We start from the raw sequence: 24,258 nt of genomic DNA on the forward strand, positions 1-24,258 counted from the left end.
TGGTAACCAGCATTTCACATACAATAACCCCTTGGGCGCGGCCGTGATTCTGCGCCTGTGCGGCGTTTTCCGTAGTGGGCGGGTTCATGACGGCCCCCAGCCGTCATCAGCACACGCCCACCGCAGTGCATGACGGACGGGGGCCGTCATCAGCACCGAAGGGGTTAATTCAAAGCTCATTAACTGTAAATGAAGGGACACACTTCCTTCTGTGTCTGGAGAGCACCAAGTTGCTGTTCTCTTTATTATCACCCTACAGCACCTATTTAAGAAGTTGACCACCAATGCCAGACACCAAGCAGGGCAAACAAGGCAAACCACTACATCAGCTCTATGTTTATCTGGGACAATGCCCCAGTGTTTGCTTCTTCCAGGTAAGGGCAAAAACTGGAAAGGCGTTCCCACCTAAGAGCAAAAACAAAGTACACAGCTGCCAAGAAAATACTAAAAATCATGCTGCAACTCTCAGCCAGTGTCCAACGGGAATACCACTTGTCCTAGCACACACCTTTGAATTGACACCGAGTATACACACAGAAACACAAGCTCCTGTGTTATGGTATTTTGATTTTATTTGCTTTATTTTATCTTGAAAATTAGAGCCAAGGTGCAGCGATCTCGGAGCGGAGGGAGCGGTCAAACAAGGCACAGGGAGATAGCCTAACATACATTAAAGAACAGCGTCAGAGAGTAGCCAGTGTTACGTAGCCCACAAAAGAGATCAGAGGGGAAAGCAGGATAAGGAGTATGTGCGTGTGATTCCTATGCTTTGTAATCTGTAATCATGTGAATGTTTGCTCGGTGCTACTAAGGGCCAGATTCTGATGCGGGTTGGAAAGCATTCCCACCCAGGGCCTGATTCTGATGCGGTTAGGAAGGCCTCCTAACGGCATTTGCTCCTTCCAAATAGGATCGGGAACGACCCAGGGCCCAATTAAGATGCGGTTAGGAACATGTGCTCCCATTGAAGTCAATGGGAGTCCAACCAAATCGTATCTGGAAGCATCCGGATGCATTGTACTCCCTCGGTCGGACTGTCCCGATCCAAGTGGGTTGGAAACCATTTCCAAACCGATTCGGTCGGGCAGCATTTCCAACCCGCATCAGAATCAGCCCCTATGTGTTATACGAGCCAAAGAACATTACCCTGTTTGGACTTGTTCCTGTGTTGTTAGCCTAAATACTTGTATGTTATTGATTGACCTTCAAAGAAGTGGCAATGCAATTTGCATTTTATCCTGCATGCTTACAATGACTGCTGATAATGTGCCTCCAAGGGTGTTAGCCTGCTCAGCACAAGCCCCTGAAACTTTAAGGAACCCAAACACTTCCTTTGCAGGAGATAAAGCTCATTATAAGACAACATGATGGGAGAATGACAGCTGTAATAACGGTACCGAAAATAATAGAGTAGGTGGGCTTTAAGTGGGATGAAAAAACTGTGGGGTCTCTCAAAGGGGCGTGGCTGATGTAATTAAGGGCGTGGCTTTAAAACACATAAGCTAAAAATCTGTGCTTAGCATAGTGTGCCGCCCGACTTGTATTTTGCTATTTCTGTCAGTGCATTCAGATATATGATACAAGTAACATCATGCCTACAACAAGTCGGGACTATTGGCATTGTCAATGGTTGTTAGTTGCATAAGATAATTAAGCAGCAACTAGGGATTGTATATAATATTGAAGAAGCTTCCACTTAAAGCCCTGGCGACACCACAACAATGTTGCTGCTCCTGAATTTCAAAAAGAGAAGGGAAATCCAGAGAGAAAAAGACTCTTTAAAGGACTTCCCTTCCCCTACAAAGCTCACCTGGCATGACGTCATGCTGTAACTTCTCCACTAGTGAGAAGTGAGCAGTGTGAGCAGCGTACATAAATGTGCCTGCTGTCACTGCAGTCTGGAAAAAAACGGACTGCCTGTGCCAGGGCACAAAACATAGCCCGATAGAGACCCATTTCGAGGCCCCTTTAAAAAACTGCAGGTGCTCAGCACCGGTGAGACCCGGCCCACTTAAAGCCTGAGTGTAGGTACTCACTATCCCAGAGTACGCGTTTCCTATTGAAAGTGCTGTTACTCACGCATTAAAACCGTTGGTCCTTTTCGGAGAAGTGTCCATAATCGCCCTTCAAAATTGCAGATACTGAGTACCTGCCGTGCCTGTCCATTTAAAGCACTGAAAATGACTCTAAATATGGCAGTACTTCCTGCCAACTAAGAGACAGGACACATATCAAAACATCACCTACAAGTTTCAGTTTCAATTGAAAGCATGGCGGTTTACAAAATTCTGCATTATATAATGAGCAATTAATGCCACAATATAGATGTTCTTTACAACGCAGGGTCGTAACGTAAGGTATTATTGTATGGAAGGTAGAGTATGGAGTGAAAGCGGCTGGGCAGTGGGTGTGGAATGGGAGTGGTTGTTCATCTCCTTGTGCATCTCGGCCACGCTTGCGCTCCTTTCCGTTTAGGTCTGGCTAATTTTGGAGAGTCAGAAACATCATTACCACGGCTGCTTCCCCCACCTCCTGCTTGGGAGCCTCGCTACAACCTGCGGGAGGAGAGAAAAAAAAGGATTGATCTTGGAGTGGAGGGGACGGGTAAACAAGGCAGAGGGAGACAGTCTGAACATAAATTAAAGAACAGTGTCCCGCTAATGGTGTGCAGGTGCTGGCAAGGAAAAAAAACTATGATGTCGGAGGGGTGGTGGGGCGGGTAGACAATCATGGGAAGCACGCCTAACATACTTTAAAGAACAGCGTCCCGTGAGTAGTGTGCGCGTTGTAAAGAAAAAAAAGCACGTCGTGCCTGCCAGCACGAGAAACTCAATAAAGAAAATAGTGCTTAAACACTTAAGAACAGGTATCGTGTAACAACCAAAGTAAAGGGGTCAGTAGCCATGGAAGGTTACAGATGAAGACAAGGCGGTAGTAAGGAGGGACTAACAAGCCTCTTTACAAATCAGACGCCAACATTTCGGAAAGACACTGACACAAGCCAATGACAAACATGGGCGGAGAGTTGGCGTAGCTTCTCTTCCATACTCTAGTACAGCAGTCTCACTGAGCCGAGACCTAAAACATGAGATTAATGTGCCTTATAATGCAGACATCACAGTGTTGCATTTGTGTACCCAGGAACTGTAGTCTTGTTTTTTTTGCAAACATCATAGTGAGACTTGGACACAGGCCTCCAGGGTCAGTTTAAATTAAGTTATTTTTAGGTGGAGCATTCGAGACCTCTTGTATATACTTTAGTATATATTTATAGGTGTATGTACTTTGTGGGCTCTGGAGATCAGCCCTAGGATTTGTTTGCTTCCGCACTTATTTTTTTGTTCAACTGCCTCTATTTAACTGCCTGGATAGAAAACTACCAGCAGAGGTCATTAAAATACCATGATTGCTTTCTGCTTGTTCAACTGCATTTATTTAACTGTCTTAATAGACAACTACCAGCAGAGGTCAGTAAAGTACCAGAACCGCCTTCTGTTGAGGGACTTTCTTTTTTTTCTTTTCTGGCAACTGTCTCTGTTCAACTGTCTTGATAGAAAACGACCAGCAGAGGTCAGTAAAATACCAGAATCACTTTAGCATTCTCTAGATTCCAGTTCATAGAAATTGTCTTCCATGAGCACCCGTAAACAATAATATTTTTTTTAAATCTTGTATTTTCAGTGATATGACCACCAAAGGCCCTGATTTTATACTAAAAACAGAGCTTTGGACTATACCGTTTCCTCACTGAAAGGCAATATTTATCTCCATGTGTTCCCATACCTGGCATGTCACCAAGTTTGATGCTTAGTTTCCCTCCATGTTAAAGAACAGTAGATGTTTCAGCACCCAGGCATAGTTAAATACATATAAGGTCCCATAGGCGAGACCGATTGCATTGAAAATGCTTGTTTTATTGAGCACTCAGAAGCAAACTTCTGCCTTCCTTTATAGATGTGAATAACAGATGTCACCATTACACAATGTATTAATATCCAATGTACTGACATCTGAAGAATGTAAGGCTGAGTGGCCTAGGCTGAATTTGAAGTTGAGAATTGCTGGTCACCTCATGTCTCAGCGATGAGTGTTTAAGTGACAGAGCCACCTTAACCCAAGTCTATGCACAGCCTGGCCTCACAGAGGCGCGTCTGAACAAGCCCCACAATGCTCGTTAGGCGGAAGGCTCGCCGTGATCTGGGACACATGTCTCAGAGACTTGTTGACCCCGCCCAGTGTGGAGTGTATGCACAGCCTTCAAAGTATTCTGTAAGTGCATTTTTTCACACGTTATACAATAAGACGATGAGTGTCAGAATGCACATAAAAAGACAACTGAATAAACTACTGGTCCCCAACATAGGAGCTGTGGATTCACAGTGCTGTTTGTGCGCAGGTCTCTGGTTCTGTGTGTGAGCTACTTCGTAGGTTGGCCTCACAGCACTCACTGTGGCCCCGATTCACAGAACTAACTTAAGACAAAATCCTAAACGTACTACTTTTGGTATTCACAGAAGTTAGGATTTTGTCTTAAGTTGGTCTTAAGTCTGTCTTAAGTTTGTCTTAAGACAAAATCCTAACTTCTGTGAATACCAAACGTAGTAAGTTTATGATTTTGTCTTAAGTTAGTTCTGTGAATCGGGCCCATATTTGTGAATGTCACTGCTAAATCCTGACTTTGGAGCGCTGTTGCTGTGTGGCCTCGCAGTACTCAATATGTCACAGTACTATTATCTTATATTTCCAGTTATTTATATAGCGCTTCATGCCAGATAATGGGAACTGACACACTTGGAATTAAGTAAAATTGCCCAGAATCACAAAGTGTTGTCTGACAGGGAAGCCAGGATTTGATTTTAGGGCTAATGGGTTGGCCCTCAGACCATAATGCGCCCATAATCCCAAGAAGTTAACATGACAGTGATTAAGTAAAAAGTCTCCTAAAGTTCTCTAAGAAAAAAATCAAGAGAGCAAGTAACATTACATGGCTTTCCTATTTTTTTTTAATACATTTTTATTAGGAGATATGACATGTACAAAGAATCATACAATAAAAAAGAAATATAAGCAACATTACATGGCTTTCAATGCACTTACGTTTTTGGCTAACTGTGTGGTGCTCTTGCTGTGCGCTTCCAGCTGGAATAGCGTGCTTATGTTATGAATCACTTTATAATGATTATCACTAAGTGAAAGGCTGTGGATTGATTTCCACTGTGCGTCTGGGCAGTGCTTAATTTGAGCCGGTGGTTTCCGGTGCTCGTCACCGGCACTTACTTGTCAGAACCGAGGCCTTGTGACAGTCTGCCACAAGGTGGCACTGTCTGGCTAATTTAGAGAAGACCACAACAACAGTTCATTATTAACTCAATATACATTAAAAATGATTATTACTTGCCACCCAAGCCGCTCTTATAGCTTTGTGGGCCTGAACTAGTCTGAACTGTCATACTTGTAGGAGTGTTAATGTTAGTTTTTGTGTTGTAACTATCATTGGCGGCGCTGGCAGGGTCAATGTGTGGTACAAGGTGCAGTGGCCTCCTGATAAGAGCCCAGGCATACATTTTTTTTTACAAATTAAGCAATGGTCTGGGTCTGTTTCTGGTTAGTCTCACCTCCATGTTAAGAAACAGAGGGGCATATTATCAAGGGATTTATCTCCGCTTTTTTGGCTTTAAAAGCCAAGAAATCTGAGGTAAAATTATCTCCCTATCAGCAACAGGGTGCTAACACGCAAATTCGTATGTTAGCACCTTTTTTCTCTACGCTTCGCCTTGCATCTCTAATGAGCTGCAAAGGGGGCGTTCCAAAGAACAATAATAGGAGAAATGTTGTTAAGCGACATTTCTCCTATTATCAAGGATTTCCCTAACCCTGTTAGTGATAAAAAAGCAGCGCTAACCGCGGTTAGTGCTGCTTTTTTTACACCTGGTATTTTCCTGACTTAGCCATGATATCCTATGGAAGGTGGATATCATGGCTAAGTTTGTGAACCCCTATCATCAAGCTAACACCAAACTTCGAGAGATTATCGTTGGTTTTCCAGCGATAATCTCTCATTTGGCAGTTAGCGTGAGGATTTTTATCACTTCTGAGATAAACCTTGCTAATAGCAAGTTGTTATCTCTGCGATAATTTCCGGCGATGCTTAGCGTTAAAAAATTTGTTGCTAAGCCTCGTTAGCGATAAATATCGCTAATCGTTGGTAATATGCCCCAGACTTTCTCTCGTGTAAAAGGTTGCACCAGTTCTGTAGGCCCTGAGCCATGACTGCAAACACCGCCTTGCCCAGAAGGAGACGAGAGCTGCCTTGTTCCAAATGCGCACTCTCAAGTTTACACTGAAACTACTTTGAAGTATTAGCGCTTGGAAGACTCAGGAGCAGCTTCAGTGACGTCAGCAGGATGTTCTTTAGAAATCCGCCGCACAGCACACTTTCAACTGTAGGTTTGTTGGCATGGACACAAGACTAGTACGTGCTGGGCAAATATCCGCCCAAGAGCACACAGAGGGACCTGCAAAGAATGTGTCTGCAGAAGAAACGCGCTGATAATGAGAAGTGAGTTCAGGACAGACACAGCAGCATCTCACCGCAGCCCCCCAGCATCTCACCGCAGCCCTCCAGCATCTCACCGCAGCCCTCCAGCATCTCAACGCAGCCCTCCAGGATCTCACCGCAGCCCTCCAGCATCTCACCGCAGCCCTCCAGCATCTCACCGCAGCCCTCCTGCATCTCACCGCAGCCCTCCAGCATCTCACCGCAGCCCTCCAGCATCTCACCACAGCCCTCCAGCATCTCACCGCAGCCCTCCAGCATCTCACCGCAGCCCTCCATCATCTCACCGCAGCCCTCCAGCATCTCACCGCAGCTCTCCAGCATCTCACCGCAGCCCTCCTGCATCTCACCGCAGCCCCCCGCATCTCACCGCAGCCCTCCAGCATCTCACCGCAGCCCTCCTGCATCTCACCGCAGCCCTCCAGCATCTCACCGCAGCCCTCCAGCATCTCACCACAGCCCTCCAGCATCTCACCGCAGCCCTCCAGCATCTCACCGCAGCCCTCCATCATCTCACCGCAGCCCTCCAGCATCTCACCGCAGCTCTCCAGCATCTCACTGCAGCCCTCCTGCATCTCACTGCAGCCCTCCTGCATCTCACTGCAGCCCTCCAGCATCTGACCGCAGCTCTCCAGCATCTCACTGCAGCCCTCCAGCATCTCACGGCAGCCCTCCAGCATCTCACCTCAGCCCTCCATCATCTCACTGCAGCACTCCATCATCTCACCGCAGCCCTCCAGCATCTCACTGCTGCCCTCCAGCATCTCACCGCAGCCCTCCAGCATCTCACCGCAGCCCTCCAGCATCTCACCGCAGCCCTCCAGCATCTCACCGCAGCCCTCCAGCATCTCACCGCAGCCCTCCAGCATCTCACCACAGCCCTCCAGCATCTCACCGCAGCCCTCCAGCATCTCACCGCAGCCCTCCATCATCTCACCGCAGCCCTCCAGCATCTCACCGCAGCTCTCCAGCATCTCACTGCAGCCCTCCATCATCTCACCGCAGCCCTCCATCATCTCACCGCAGCTCTCCAGCATCTCACCGCAGCTCTCCAGCATCTCACCGCAGCCCTCCAGCATCTCACTGCAGCCCTCCAGAATCTCACTGCAGCCCTCCAGCATCTCACCGCAGCCCTCCAGCATCTCACCGCAGCCCTCCATCATCTCACTGCAGCCCTCCAGCATCTCACTGCAGCCCTCCAGCATCTCACTGCAGCCGTCCAGCATCTCACCGCAGCCCTCCTGCATCTCACTGCAGCCCTCCTGCATCTCACTGCAGCCCTCCAGCATCTGACCGCAGCTCTCCAGCATCTCACTGCAGCCCTCCAGCATCTCACGGCAGCCCTCCAGCATCTCACCTCAGCCCTCCATCATCTCACTGCAGCACTCCATCATCTCACCGCAGCCCTCCAGCATCTCACTGCTGCCCTCCAGCATCTCACCGCAGCCCTCCAGCATCTCACCGCAGCCCTCCAGCATCTCACCGCAGCCCTCCAGCATCTCACCGCAGCCCTCCAGCATCTCACCGCAGCCCTCCAGCATCTCACCGCAGCCCTCCAGCATCTCACCACAGCTCCCCAGCATCTCACCACAGCCCTCCAGCATCTCACCGCAGCTCTCCAGCATCTCACCGCAGCCCTCCAGCATATCACCGCAGCTCTCCAGCATCTCACTGCAGCCCTCCATCATCTCACGGCAGCCCTCCAGCATCTCACCGCAGCCCTCCAGCATCTCATCGCAGCCCTCCAGCATCTCACTGCAGCCCTCCAGCATCTCACCACAGCTCTCCAGCATCTCACCGCAGCCCTCCAGCATCTCACCGCAGCCTTCCAGCATCTGACCGCAGCCCTCCAGCATCTCCCCGCAGCCCTCCAGCATCTCCCCACAGCCCCCAGCATCTCCCCACAGCCCCCCAGCATCTCACCGCAGCCCTCCAGCATCTCACCGCAGCCCTCCAGCATCTCACCGCAGCCCTCCAGCATCTCACTGCAGCCCTCCAGAATCTCACCGCAGCCCTCCAGCATCTCACCACAGCTATCCAGCATCTCACCTCAGCCCTCCTGCATCTCACCGCAGCTCTCCAGCATCTCACTGCAGCCCTCCAGCATCTCACCTCAGCCCTCCAGCATCTCACCGCAGCCCTCCAGCATCTCACCGCAGCCCTCCAGCATCTCACTGCTGCCCTCCAGCATCTCACCTCAGCCCTCCAGCATCTCACCGCAGCCCTCCAGCATTTCACCGCAGCCCTCCAGCATCTCACCGCAGCCCTCCAGCATCTCACCGCAGCCCTCCAGCATCTCACCTCAGCCCTCCATCATCTCACTGCAGCACTCCATCATCTCACCACAGCCCTCCAGCATCTCACCGCAGCTCTCCAGCATCTCATTGTAGCCCTCCAGCATCTCACTGCAGCTCTCCAGCATCTCACCGCAGCCCTCCAGCATCTAACCGCAGCCCTCCAGCATCTCACCGCAGCTGTCCAGCATCTCACCGCAGCCCTCCAGCATCTCACCGCAGCTCTTCAGCATCTCACCGCAGCCCTCCAGCATCTCACCGCAGCCTTCCAGCATCTCACCGCAGCCCTCCAGCATCTCACCGCAGCCCTCCAGCATCTCACCGCAGCTCTTCAGCATCTCACCGCAGCCCTCCAGCATCTCACCGCAGCCTTCCAGCATCTCACCGCAGCTCTTCAGCATCTCACCGCAGCCCTCCAGCATCTCACCGCAGCCTTCCAGCATCTCACCGCAGCTCTTCAGCATCTCACCGCAGCCCTCGCCCCCAAGCAACGTCAGACAGAGATGCACGGTACATAAAGGTGGCAGGACACAGGGTGTATGAACAGGGCAAAATACTGACTATATTATTAATATTATAAACAAGGTGTTGTGTTGTTGTTCAACTAACACAATAAAGGAAGCCAGAAATGAAAGTAGATTTACCTCTCAGCCATGAACTACTTTTCAGAGAGATGTACACTTGTGCCAGCTGCAGTCACTCACAGTGAAGAGAGCCAACGGCTGAAGTGGGCTGAACTGTTGCTCCATGTTACATAATGTGGTGGGTGGAAGCAACGTTTGATTGGCGCTTCACTAGACCAACAGATGAAGGCTGACCAAAATCCCCTGTATGAACAAATATATCTATGTGTTTTAATTAGGAGTTGTTTTTTAAAATATGAGGCTGGCAAGATAGCTAAAGCTGTCTTCAGGCCAGACCTAAAAAGGGTCTCAATGAACAAGCTTGGTGTTGTCTCCAAGGGTCTCATCCCACGAGGTGCCCCACCCTGGGAGGTAACGACACATGTGGTGAATACCAATACTGCCAGGTGTGATATGTACCTACTGTGCAAGAATTACAATATTTCTGGTTTTGGTTCTCAGAATGGAGGCTAAAGTGCAAAAGGATGCACCTTCCGCTGTGCCAAAGGGCACATTCATAGAATATGTGCTCTTCGTGTGTACAGTTAACCACCAGGTTTACCTGCCATTAATAGCAACTCACACCTTTGGGGTGCACAAGGTGCACACTCTTGTGATCTGTATTTGGGCAGAAACTCCGGTTTCCACTGACATAGGGATTGGCACAGGCCCTGGAATTAGTACTTAATTTGATCCGGTTGTTTATGGTGCTCAGAACCAGCACTTAGTTGGTTTCCAGTGCTCTGCACTTAATTGTCAACACTACACTTATGACACTCTGCCACATGGTGGCGCTGCTCATCTAATTTAGAGAGTAGCGGAACAACAGTTATTTATGAATACAATAGACATACAAAGTTACTAATAACTGCCTCCCCAGCCATCCCTTTAGCTTTGGAGACCTGGAATAAATTGAACTGTCACACTTGCAGGCGAGAGAGATGGTTAGTAGATGTTTTGGTACTGCTATTGGTAGCGATGACAGGGGAAAAAGTTGGTGCAAGCTGGCTTGACCTCCTGGTCGGGTCCCTGGAACTTATTATTTTACATACCAAGCACTGCCAGGAATGACCCTCTAATTGTGAGGGATTCCTGCCCAGAAGTCTGTGGCCACCTGGCTTTGGACTTCTTTTTCAGGGTGTCTCTTTATTGATCAGCAGGAGGGGGCTCAATGCATGATTGGTGTGTTGAAACAAGTGTGCATGTTTAAAGGGTACATTCACAACAAATGACATTACCCTGAGTATTCCTCAACAACTTGCCATGCAGTGTTGGTGGCATCGTGATAGGCCATTAACAAGAATCTCACAGCTCAAGAGGCTGGAGGGGGTCCTGCTGCCACAGAGGACGTAAAGGGGAAGGTCCTTCTAGGCAACTGCTACAGATCTGTGAATTATGATTGGCAGAGAGAGTGGGAGCATTGATGTCTCATTTAGCACTTAAAGACTTGCCAGAAGTCCAGGGCAGGTTCACTTGTGTAGTGCCATCTGATGCTAGTCTGTATTACCATGAACGTATCCCACTTCTGACACCCCTCGCCGGCCCTGCCAGAAGTGGTCCCCAAGGCCTGGAACCATCTTGCATGGGGTGCTGCAGCCAAGGCTTCTTTGCCACGGATGTATGACGGTACGACGTGGGCTATTACCACGCGTACCATTACAACGCGTGTTTTACAATGCAAGTCGTTACCACGACTTGCGCTGTAGGGTGTGGACTTAGGAAGAGTTTAATTTACTATTCCAACACCAGTCCCCGTGGATAGTAGGGAAGGTGTTGGAATAGTAAATTAACTATTACTTGTCCTTGAGCGCCCTCCAACGCAAGTCGTGGTTACGACTTGCGTTGTAAGAGATGCGTCGTAATGGTAGCGCGGGGTAACATCCGCGTCGTAAAGGATGTTCCCCTTTTGCCACCTGTCACAGTCTGTGGACCCCCTCCTTGGCATTGTATATTTTCCTTCCAGATCTGCGTCTACTATCCATTTTTCGATCTCGCCGATAGACCACTGTAGCTGTCTGGTGAGGCCACATGTTGTCACACACCACACACTCACACATCACATGATACACATACATTCGTTTAAGTGCAGTTTGTTATACAGATGCTCCTAGAGGATCATCAGGCACATGCATCAATATTGCTTTTTGCGATTTCTCAATTGCGAAAAATAAGGAATCGCAATTAAGGAATCGCAAAATGCAATGCATCAGGAAATCACTGAAAAAAATGCGATTTCTTAATATTCCTTAATTGCGATTCGCAAATTGCGAGTTGCAATTAAGGAATACCTCCACATTTATTCCTATGGGCCAAGAGGCCCATAGGAATAAATGAGAAGACATTCTCAATTTGCGATTAGCAATTAGCGAATCGCAAATTTAGAATGCGATTTCAAGGGTACAGGGGTGTCCAAAGGACACCCTGTTGCAGCCCTGAAATCAATCTATGCACAAATGTTGTGCACACACATGCCCTAAGGGCATGTGTGTGCACAACATGAAACTTTGAAAAAGGCACAAAAGTGCATTTTTCGAAGTTTTCGCAAATTACCATGAGGTTCAACGTCATGGTAATTTGCTCCCCCTAATTGCGAAATCGCAATTTTTTAAAGTTTCATGCATTGCATTTAAGGAATCGCAAAATGCGATTCCTTAAATGCAATCGCAATTTGAGAATTTGCAAATATTTGAGAATTCTCAAATTGCGAGGGCCTTCACCCTTCATGCATTCCAAAAGCAGATTTTTCGATCGCAAAATCCTTTGATGCATGTGCCTGCAAGTGAAGTTTCTCCTCTGCACTGTTCCTCAGTGTTCCACACTACAAGAGCTGCTGTCTCAGGAGGTTCTCCGTGATCCCCATTGCCCTGAGCTAAAGTCTAGGAGCTTTGCTACCACAACCAACTGGCCTGCTCGCCAGCAGCCACCAACCACCAACCGGAGACCCCCTATCCGCCATTGGCTAACATTGGGTCTCAGCACCCTGCACCCGGCCGCCCTAGTACCGCTGAGGGCGTAACAAGAGTGCATTATTGACCCTGGGGGACCACTGAGTCTACCCCCAGAACCTCAACACCCACTACCTAATACTTACCCTAAAATCGATAATACTATATTCCTCCATAGGATAACATTGACTGTTTTTCTTGGAAGTGTTTCTAAGTGTGGAGTTTGAAAAACTAAAGGAATTATTTAAAATTGTACTGTTGAACAAAACCGATTTTTTTTACCTGTTTACAGGAAATGTCCCTGAGTAGTATCTAGGTATCGTACTCTGTGTGAGAAAAGTTATCCAAAAAGTAACTTACCTGGGGGCCGATTCACAGAACTAATTTGAGACAAAATCCTAAACTTACTACATTTGGTATTCACAGAAGGCATTTAGTAGTAGTAAAGTTAGGATTTTGTCTTAAGTTAGGATTTTGTCTTAAATTAGGATTTTGTCTTAAAACCAAAACTTAAGACAAACTTAAGTTTAATTTAAGACAAAATCCTAATTTAAAACACATTTCTAATTTAAGACAAAATCCTAACTTTACTACTGCTAAATGTCTTCTGTGAATACCAAAAGTAGTAAATTCAGGATTTTGTCTCAGATTAGTTCTGTGAATCAGCCCCCTGGTATTTTACTGAAAAGCCCATTCAAATCTATGTATTGTATTTCTCTGCAACCACACTGTAAGTCAAAACAAAGTGCATATGCAATTACAATTCAAACTGTTTACAAACGGCATTACTACTGTAAATTATTTATTGCTTACCTGTGCCCGGCTTGCTTGGTTCTAGAAAATAAAATAACTAAAAGAATATTTTTATACAAAAGCAATTGGTCTGAAGTTCAGTCTTTGAGTGTATGAATTCATTTGCAGACTGAGGGGTCGATTCCGATCCGGTAAAATGCGCTCCGAATCGTCGTACGGAGCGTTTTTTCCCCGTACGATTCGTACCCGTAAACGTCCCGTACGTACGACGAAGTACGATCCGTACCAGGAGCCGAACTCCGTACGAGTCGTACAGGACTCCGTACGACTCAAATCTCCGTACGAGTCCCACTCGGAACCCGCTGTACACGACATCACTACTGTTCGCGGCTGGTTTTTACGACCCAGCAAGTACGATTCGTGTCGGGTACGCACCGTACGACCCTTTTCCTACGGGAGCCGAAAACAGTCGTAAACGCAGAGTTTGCGCCGAAACAGGTACGGAACGCCCCCCCGGGTACGGCACGTACCCCCCATGATCGCAGGGGTACGCGCCGTACCCCTGTGATCATGCGGGGTACGTGCCGTACACCCAGCGTACGTGGGGTACGCACCGTACCCCATGTACGGTGGGTGTACGGCACGTACCCCATGTACGCTGGGTGTACGGCACGTACCCCGCATGATCACAGGGGTACGGCGCGTACCCCTGCGATCATGGGGGGTGCGCGCCGTACGGTGTGTAGGTGATCGTGCGCTTTTCCGTACGAATCGACGTGTACCGTACGAATCGCGTCCGGGTCGGCTGATCGGGATCGGAATCGTCCGGTCGTACGGCGTCCGTACAAGTCGTACGGAAACGGCTCCGGATACGAATCGTACGGACGGGGATTTTACCGGATCGGAATCGGCACCTGAGTGTGTAAAACAAATGCTTAACACTGTCCTCTGATACTGCCTTACTACCCGAACACACTACCACAAATAGAGAGTGAGGTGTATCTAACTTTATCTCTGCCTACCTTTAGGGTTCCACTGGACTCTGTGCACACTGTACCTCACTTTGGTACAGTATATACAGAGTCAGCTTCTTACAAAATTGTCTTTGTTCCTCTGGGTTAAGGAGAAGCTCGGAGAACTGGGACTTGGGAATGCACTTTTTTTCACTCAAAACTGCGGATATCAGCTGAGCAGTATTCGCTGAAACCAGAAGCCGCCGAGGGATTGGATAGAACAGCACCAAACACACTGCAGTGCACACGAGGCGGAGCGCTCATCCCATATGACTAGAATGGAACAGGGGGATGCTGCTCTCCTGCTAACATGCCTGACCATTCTTCATCTTCATCCTCGGAGGGGACATCAACATAGCTGCCAAGGTTTCACATTGCTTATATGTGACATTGCCAGAATTTCAGCGTAGTTATGAGTGACATTAAACGACTATGAGGGACACTTGCTCACAAGCAAAATGAATCAATAATGACAGGGGAAACATTTAAATATTAGAAATATTATCACCCATTTGAGCTTTGAGAAACACTCAAAAAATCTTAAAACTGCTGCAAAGCACCAGGGAACTAAGGACACTGCAGGATGGATGAGTGTGTGTACCAAGTTTGCGACACATCTCACATTAGTGTCCTTTTTCTTTTCAAACACTTTTATTAGGAATGTAAGTGACTGGTTTGGAAGGGGGACCTGGGCTTAGGGTGTACCCCTCTGAGCCACTATCATTACAGCAGATTGCAGTATAGCGTATCACAAGTGACTGGAACTTCCATGAGGTCACGGTCAACTATGAGCCAAACAGGCAGGTCTGTTTAGGGCTTCCTTTTGCAGCTGCTGGCCTGCTACTATGCTCCCCTTCTTCACTACAGGGTCTGATGGGAGCATGTAGGCTTTACCGCATGTTGGAAATTTTGTGGTCTCATGGCAAGACAGTTGAGGAAGTCTGTCTGGAGGGGAGTGGGTAGTATTATGTTTTTTTTGTCACATTCCTGCCATCCGGACGGAAAATGGGACCGCCCGCCATATGTGCGGCGGTCCCGTGGGGGACATTAGGATGCGCCCACCACACTGGCAGGCGCATCATGCATTTTTAACATTGCGGCGGGTGGGCTTTCAGCAGCACCCACAGCACTGGTAAAAATGCATGTTGTGCATGTGCATTCACAAATTGACAGGCACCGTGTGGTACCTGCTGCATTGTGCAGGCAAATGCAGGGGGGTACCCCAATGTGCACCCCCCCTCCCCTAACTACCTGGGGGACCGCAACAGGTCCACAATTGTAGACTCCGCATGGAAAGGCTTCTCTCCGTCTGCATACTAATATGGAGGGCGGTGTCTAGCAGACACCGCCACTATATTAAACTTTTTAACACCTGGGCAACTCGTCGACCGGGCAGAAAAGCGGCGGACCGTCTTCCCATCCGCCAGGGTCCCCCCAGCCATACTAATATGACGAGGGAAATGGGAGGCGGGCAGGGTAGGATGTAGGGCGGATCGTCACCGCCATGCGGGCAATGGCGATCCGCCCTACCTCCTAATGAACCCCTTAGTCTGTACCTCACATACCACTGACTGTGGGCGGTAAGGACGATGGGCTGGAGCGCTTGCGCCCTTGACCCTTCGTAGTGATTATTCTTTTACAGGTAAATGGTGCAATATACGTTTCTCACCTGGAACCATAGAGGCCTTAATGTGCCCATCAAATGCTACAAAGTCCATTCTCACTGATACGGTGGGGAGCACAGATGGTGTTCCTACAGAAAACTCACTTTACTTGCAAGGAAGAAGCCAAATTGCAGTGTCGCTGGAGGGGCTAGGTGTACTCCAAAACATATTTAGCTTTTACAAGGGTGTCTCTGGTGTGGGTGAGGGCTGAAGTCTCATTAATGGTAGAGGACAACCTGATTGATCCTGATGGCAGATATGTTTTACTCTATGGTAAACTTGATGGGTTGCAATTAAGGGCGGGCGAGATCTCTGCTCCGCCAGTTGAGTGTGCAGAGATTTCCCTGCTCTGCGCTCCTCTGGGAACGCGGTGTAGGGCAAAACTCTGACTCCGCAGCGGAGCGGAGTTAGCCAGCTCTCTCACCCTGCTAAATTTGCTCCCCACCTCCACCTTCCTAAAAAATAATACTTTTTGTGTATGATGTATGCTAGTAGATGTGTTAAAAATATATATTTGTAATGTATGTTTAATTTTTTTAAAATAATGAATGTTATGTTCTTTAATTTTTGCGTCATTTAATTCCGTAGCGGGTTGTTGGTTTATAGGGGAATAGGATGGAATCTAATTTAATTATAGTAAATATTAGTTTTTATGAATTAATAATTATTTTTAATTTAATTTTGCGTTTTAGTTCTATAGCGGGTTGTGGGTTTATAGGGGGGGAAGATATTTAATTGTAATTAAGTAAATATGTATTTTTATTTATATTTATTGATAATTACTTCATTGTTAATTAATTATTAATTGGTAATTATTTTTTATTAATCAATAATTACGTTTTAATTAATTGATTAATTGATAATTATGTTAATTGTTTTAATTTATTATTTGGAGTGGGTTGTGGGTTATCGCGGAAGAAGGTGGGAAGTAATTTAATTGTATTTAAGTAAATATGTATTTATATTTATATGTATTGATAATTAATTATTTGTTAATTAATTATTAATTGGTAATACATTTTTATTAATTGGTAATTCTTTTTATTTTATTACATTTTTGGTATTAAAAATTAAATGGTTGTTAATTATTAATAGGTAATTAATTTGTAATAAAGATCATTTATTGGAATTTATAATTAATTCATTATTAAATACTAGCTTACCCGTCGCGCGTTGCTGCGATCTCCTTAGAAAGGAAATTCAAGGAAAGTCGTCATGATAACATTCAATTTACATTGTGTCATTTTTATTGAAACATTCATTTTAATATGGAAAACATTTCAAAGTGTCGTTTTAATTCTATTTATTTATTTAAGTACTTGTGGATACACGATTTTTTGTTTTTCCGTCTGGTGCGTACATCAGTATTCGAAAGATTATGAGGGCCCTGGGGGGGGCGATATTTAAAAAAAATGTATGCCAGAAACCTTCGCGGGAGTGTACTCAACAACATCCCAAAGTTTCCTGGCGATCATATGAATGGTGTTTTAACTCTATTTATTTATTCGAGTGCTTGTGGATACACAATGTTTTGCTTTTCCGTCTTGTGCGTACATCAGTATTCGAAAGATTATGAGGGCCCTGGGGGGCCGATATTTAAAATAAAATTATGCCAGAAACTTTCGCAGGAGTGTACTCAACAACTTCCCAAAGTTTCATGGCAATCATATGAATGGTGTCTTAATTGTAATAATTTTTTCGAGTGCTTGTGGATACACGATTTTTTGTTTTTCCGTCTGGTGCGTACATCAGTATTCGAAAGATTATGAGGGCACTGGGGGGCCGATATTTAAAAAAAAATTATGCCAGAAACTTTCGCAGGAGTGTACTCAACAACTTCCCAAAGTTTCATGGCGATGGGATGAATGGTGTAGTAATGCATATGCCAGAAACCTTCGCGGGAGTGTACTCAACAACTTCCCAAAGTTTCATGGCGATCAGATGAATGGTGTAGTAATGCATAAAAGCCAAACAGACAGACAGACAGACCAACAGACATACATTTGTTTTTATATATATAGATTTTGTAATTGGTAATTCATTTTTATACATTTTAAATTGGCATTGATAATTAATGTATTCTTACTTCAATATTAAATCATTACTTTCCCTACTGTTGCTCTCTCTGGAGTGGGAATAGTCACTTTTACCCTCCTGCTGTCCAACGCTTTCCCTACTGTTGCACTCTCTGGAGTGGGAATAGTAATGTTTACCCTCCCGCTATCCAACGCTTTCCCTACTGTTGCACTCTCTGGAGTGGGAATAGTAATTTTTACCCTTCCAGTATCCAACGCTTTCCCTCCTGTTGCACTCTCTGGAGTGGGAATAGTAGTTTTTACCCTCCCGCTATCCAACGCTTTCCCTACTGTTGCACTCTTTGGAGTGCGAATAGTCATTTTTACCCTCCCGCTACCCAACGCTTTCCCTACTGTTGCACTCTCTAGAGTGGGAATAGTAATTTTTACTCTTCCGCTATCCAATCCTTTCCCTACTATTGCACTCTCTGGAGTGGGAATAGTAATTTTTACCCTCCCGCTATCGAACACTTTCCCTACTGTTGCACTCTTTGGAGTGGGAAGAGTAATTTTTACCCTCCCGCTATCCAACTCTTTCCCTACTGTTGCACTCTCTGGAATGGGAATAGTAATTTTTACCCTCCCGCTATCCAACACTTTCCCTACTGTTGCATTCTCTGGAGTGGGAATAGTAATTTTTATTCTCCCGCTATCTAACGAACGCTTTCCCTACTGTTGAACTCCCTGGAGTGGGAATAGTAATTTTTACCCTCCCGCTATCCAATGCTTTCCCTACTGTTGCACTCTCTGGAGTTGGAAGAGTAATTTTTACCCTCCCGCTATCCAACTCTTTCCCTACTGTTGCACTCTCTGGAGTAGGAATAGTAATTTTAAACCCCTGCTATCCAATGCTTTCCCTACTGTTGCATTCTCTGGAGTGGAAATAGTAATTTTTTCCTTCCCGCTATCCAACACTTTCCCTACTGTTGCATTCTCTGGAGTGGAAATAGTAATTTTTACTCTCCCGCTATCCAAGGCTTTCCCTACTGTTGCACTCCCTGGAGTGGGAATAGTCATTTTTACCCTCCCGCTATCCAATGCTTTCCCTACTGTTGCACTCTCTGGAGTGGGAAGCGTAATTTTTACCCTCCCGCTATCCAACGCTTTCCCTACTGTTGCACTCTCTGGAGTGGGAATAGTAAGTTTTACCCTCCCGCTATCCAACGCTTTCCCTACTGGTGCACTCTCTGGAGTGGGAATCGTAATTGTTACCCCTATGCTATCCAACGATTTCCCTACTGTTACACTCATTGGAGTGGGAATAGTAATTTTTACCCCTAAGCTATCCAACGCTTTCCCTACTGTTGCACTCATTGGAGTGGGAATAGTAATTTTTACCCCTTCCCTATCCAACGCTTTCCCTACTGTTGCACTCTCTGGAGTGGGAATAGTAATTTTTACCTCTACGCTATCCAACGGTTTCACTACTGTTGCACTCATTATTAATTAACATAAAATGATTACTTTAACTATTTTAATTATTATATAATATTTATTTGTATATTACATAATATGTTTATTTATATATATGTCAATATAATTTTAATAATGTTCTAAATATTTTATGATTAAGATTAATAATATTGTATAATATTATATTAACAAGTACATTGAGTACTACTGAGTAGGCACTTGTAATACCTCCTAAGTACAGCGGTAGAAACAGTATTGAACAAGTAAAAAGGCATTTGTCTATTTGGATTCCTCTTTCTTTTTTCTCCAGCCTCAGAGGAACACTGGGATTTCTCCATGTGTACAAGAGACTCTTTCATTGTTAGACCTGTCCTACCTGTATTTGACACAATCTATGACCTACAAATTCTAAGTTGCTGTCGGGACATGCTCACTCTCAACCTAGTTGGGATACCTCTGCTCTATGTGGGTGCCATGTTGTTTTGTGTGTGGCACTTGTTTTGGGAGGGTTCTGACAGTTTGAGGCCTATATACGTTCCCAGGACTGTGTTTGGTAAACAGCCACCAGAGCCTTGTGGTCATCAAATACCACACACATTTGTGTCTATTTTATTTAAGCAGGTGTACATAGTGTTGGCATTACATCTTGTGGCCACTTCAAAGCACTGGGAAGGGATAGACAGAGTCAAGATAGGTAGATTGCCAGACTTTGGGTAGAATAATGGATCGTGATTATGCACTTCAACAGTGAGGTCTAGGTGGACATCAAGTGAGAAATCCAGGTCTATGCGGGGATGTCAGATAATTCTGGAAGGGTGTCGGGAGAATAGAGCCCTATCCCTCTGATGTGGGTGGGGGAAAGTATGGAGGTTTCCCTGTGAAAGCAGAAGGGTATTTAAGGCAAATCTGAAAATATAGAATTTGATCTCTTTCTAAGATTAGGAATAATGAGAATATTATCTTGATGCCGAATGCCAACCAGTAACTATTGTTTCAGTACTTTGAGATTCCCCTTATACCTCTTCATTGGTGGATTTGTGGATTTAGGTCACGCGCTGTAGCTTGGTGAAGAGTCGGCTCACCAGCACTAGTCCCCCAGACTTGGATCACAGGGGTCTTCCGGCTGGTTGAACTGTGGGTGCAGGCACTCGGAGAGGACCAGTGAAGAGTCAGGGAGTCCGTGCAGATGAGCTATCCTGCACCATATCTTTAATAACTGACCACTCAATAGCAGGATGACTGTCTTACACAAATACTGTTAGGGAGGTCTAAATAATGCTCATTGCAGCCGGGCTGGAGAAACCTAAGTGCCCATGTGTGTTTTGGTCGGCCTGAGAGGGTCAGCCAAACCCACATGAGCACTTAGGGAGTGCACATAGCACTTCTCCTCCCCACTCTCATGCCTCAGTCCCGGCCCTCCCTACAACACTGGCTCAGAGCCGGCAAATACAAAGTAAAACAATGCAAGAGCATTGTTCTATTTTTCCTTTGCTGGCTCTGAGCCAGGCAGTGAGGCGATGCTCCTCCGCCATTGTGGAGGAGCCGCTGCTGCAGTGTATAGGATATGGTGGTGTGTGTGGGATACTTCATGTATGGCAGTGTGGTAGGTATGCTAATGTGTAGCAGTGTAGAAGATATTGTGTTGTGTGTTGGGATATTTCACGGGTAGCAGTGTGGTAGATATGCTAATGTGTAGCAGTGTTGAGGATAGCATGTTGTGTACTGGGATATTTCATGTGCAGCAGTGTGGTAATTATTTTGTTTTGCAGCAGTGTGGCAGATACGTCATTGTCTGGGAGTATATGGGATATGCCGTTGTGTAGCATTGTTGCAGTATATCTTTGGTTAGCGGTATGAGAGGTATTGCGTCACGTAGCAGTGGGTGTGATACGTCCAGTATACCACTTTGTGAGATATGTAATAGAAGCCGTGTGGCAGGTGGGCCATTAAGTATCAGTGTGGGACTGATGTTACTGTACAGCAGTGAAGGATATGCTTTCATATAGTACTGCTTGGACATGTCTTCGTGGAGCAGTGTCTCGGATATGTCATTGTGATGCAGTGTGGGTGATAGGTTACAGTGTAGCAGTGTGAGATTTATGCCATTTTGTAGAGATTTTGTAGCAATATGAGATATGATACTGTGCAGCAGTGTGAGAGATGTGACATTGTATACACTCTGCAGGTGGGAAACCAAAAGGCGGCTTTTAGACCGGTGCAATGCAGATGCAGTAACAAAAGAGGCACAGCAACCTGAGAACACGAGTAGATGAATAGGCAACTTACCCACTCATCCTACCATCCCCCGCACAGTATGTATGTGGTATTTGTACAGCAGGAGCCTAGATAAAAGGCTCACTCATCTGTCCATCCTCCCTTACTCACCTGTATGACTGTCCTAAGAAGAAAATGCCCCCCTTTTACCCGAATGCCCTCCCCAAGAAGGACCTTCCCTCTCACTCTACTACTATCTGCCCTTTCCAAGAAGGACCTGCCCTCTCACCTAGCTTCACTTTCCGAGAAGGGCCAGTTCTTTCGCTCACCTGTCTGGCCTCCACAAGAAGGCCCGCCCTCTCACCCACCTGTGTGGCCGTCCCATGAAGGACATGAGCTCTGATTCACCAGTATTTCCTCTCCAAAAAGGACCTGCCCTTTCGCTCACCTATCTGCCCTCACAGAGAAGGACCTGCCCTTTCAGCCACCTGCCTGACCTCACAGAAAAGAATCAGCACTCTCAACTGTGCGGCCTCAAAGAGAAGACCCTGGCCTCTCACTCACCTGTGTGGCCTCACAAAGAAGGACCTGACCTCTCACTCACCTGTCTGCCCTCACAGAGAATGACCTGCCCTCTGACTCACTTGTCTGGCCTCACAGAGAAGGATCTGGCCTCTCACTCACCCGTCTGCCCTCACAGAGAAGGATCTGGCCTCTCACTCACCCGTCTGCCCTCACAGAGAATGACCTGCCCTCTGACTCACTTGTCTGGCCTCACAGAGAAGGATCTGGCCTCTCACTCACCCGTCTGCCCTCACAGAGAAGGATCTGGCCTCTCACTCACCCGTCTGCCCTCACAGAGAAGGCCCTGCCCTCTCACCCACCTGTGTGGCCGTCCCACGAAGAACATGCCCTCTGACTCACCAGTCTTTCCTCTCAGCACTACATTTCAGTTTTTGATCCTGACCCCATGAGGAATCATTGGGTGATGAGAAGTAAATTACTGCAAGTTTTGAATCCAGAAACAGATTTAGATAAATAGGTTTGATGCACATCTTCATAAGCATATATATGACTATGGATGGAAAGGTGGAAAGCATACAGATAGTTTGGGATGCTGCTAAATCTTTTTAGAGGAGCTATCAATGGCTATTTAGGAAAACTAAAGACAGAAAAAGCAATGTCAAGGGTATTGTGTTTGTTTGCCAAATAAGATGAAAGAGAACCGATGAATAATTATAAGAGGAACATTTCTTACGCAAAGAGTTTTGGGAATTCTGCTCAATACTACCAGTAAAATTCAAATTTGGCATACGCTTTGTTGCTGCTAATCAAGGTTGAGGCCGATTGAACAACCCTGGAAGCCCCCCACTGAAATGTTGGGATAAATGCATAAAGTGATTATCAAAGATTAACAGAGCCAAATTTAAGGTAGGGTCATGGAAAGTCAGAAGTTGTTACAGAAGTGTTTGAAGACAAAGAAAAAGTGCAGGTAAACTAGGAGGGGAGGAAAAGAGGAAAAGAAAAGAAGAAAGGATGAAAAATGACGGGTGGTGGAAGAAAGACATACGCAAAAATAGTCAGGAAAGGGAAAAAAAGAATGTAGTATGTGAGATTGTGGTAAAGGGAGATGCAGATTGCAGCAAAGGATTTAGAGTGGAGGAAAGGTAAAGGGGAAGTGCAGAGAAGAAATGGTATTCAGTGTGAAGAAATAGATAGGAATTAGCAAACTGAGGACAAGTGCCAGGTAGATGGTATGAGAGAGGAACAAGACATAGGAGATCATGAAACTGTGAGAATAAAAGTGGAGGGGAAGGAAAGGACTTAAAGAAGGACTTTTGGAGGGTATGTGAAAGGAAGGTCAGAGAAGGGGACTAGAGAGGAAAATAAGAAATATTGCTGAAGAGGAAGTTATAGAGAATGACAAAGAGATGCATGCAGAGGCAAAGTTTACTAATGAAGGACAGTGGTGAAGAGACTGGAAGAGATGAGGGAGAAGCAGGACAAAGGGATGGAGGAAGACACAAGCGAGAGAAGTAAGAACTATGGTTAGATATAGGAGGTAGTAATAGAGAGAGGCAAAGAGAAAATAATTATGATAAACGATAGATGAGAAAAGAGAAAAAGAAGAGAGGCAATGAAGAGGGGGAAGAGTGAGCAATATACAAAGAGGGAGATGTGAGAGATACAGAAGATAAAAAAGTAGATAGAATCCTGCTAGTCTCTGGAAGTTGGGTGAACAGATAATGAGTGATAAGTACAGACATGGATGGAGATGTTTGGATGATGCTCTTACGGAGATGCAGGGGTCTCCCCATGAGTGACATGCAGGAGCAGGCAGCCGATGAGCAGACTGACCCACATCTTCCAATAACCGGTCCTTCTTTGCAGGTTTCCTAAGTCTAGAAGGGCATTCGCCCCTGGTTCCTCTCGAGGTCTTTCAAGATGACAGAGACAGAATCATGCCAGCTGCTGCCCTCCTGTCTCTACCTCCTGAGCTCTGTGGTCACTGCCTTCTCAGCCTCCCTCTGAGGTCCACCAGTTCTCTCCACTGCTGGCCTTTTATGTTTGTCTCTGAACCAATGGTTTACCTCTGATCCCTCCCTTCTCTCTCAGACTGCTCTTTCCTCCTGCCAAATGTAATTTTCTCATCCATTTTGGCATCTGGCAGATACATCTAAAGTGAGCCCAGCGAGTATCGCAAATGC

This window comes from Lissotriton helveticus, chromosome 7 (genome assembly GCF_964261635.1).
Source record: "Lissotriton helveticus chromosome 7, aLisHel1.1, whole genome shotgun sequence".
NCBI lineage: Eukaryota > Metazoa > Chordata > Amphibia > Caudata > Salamandridae > Lissotriton > Lissotriton helveticus.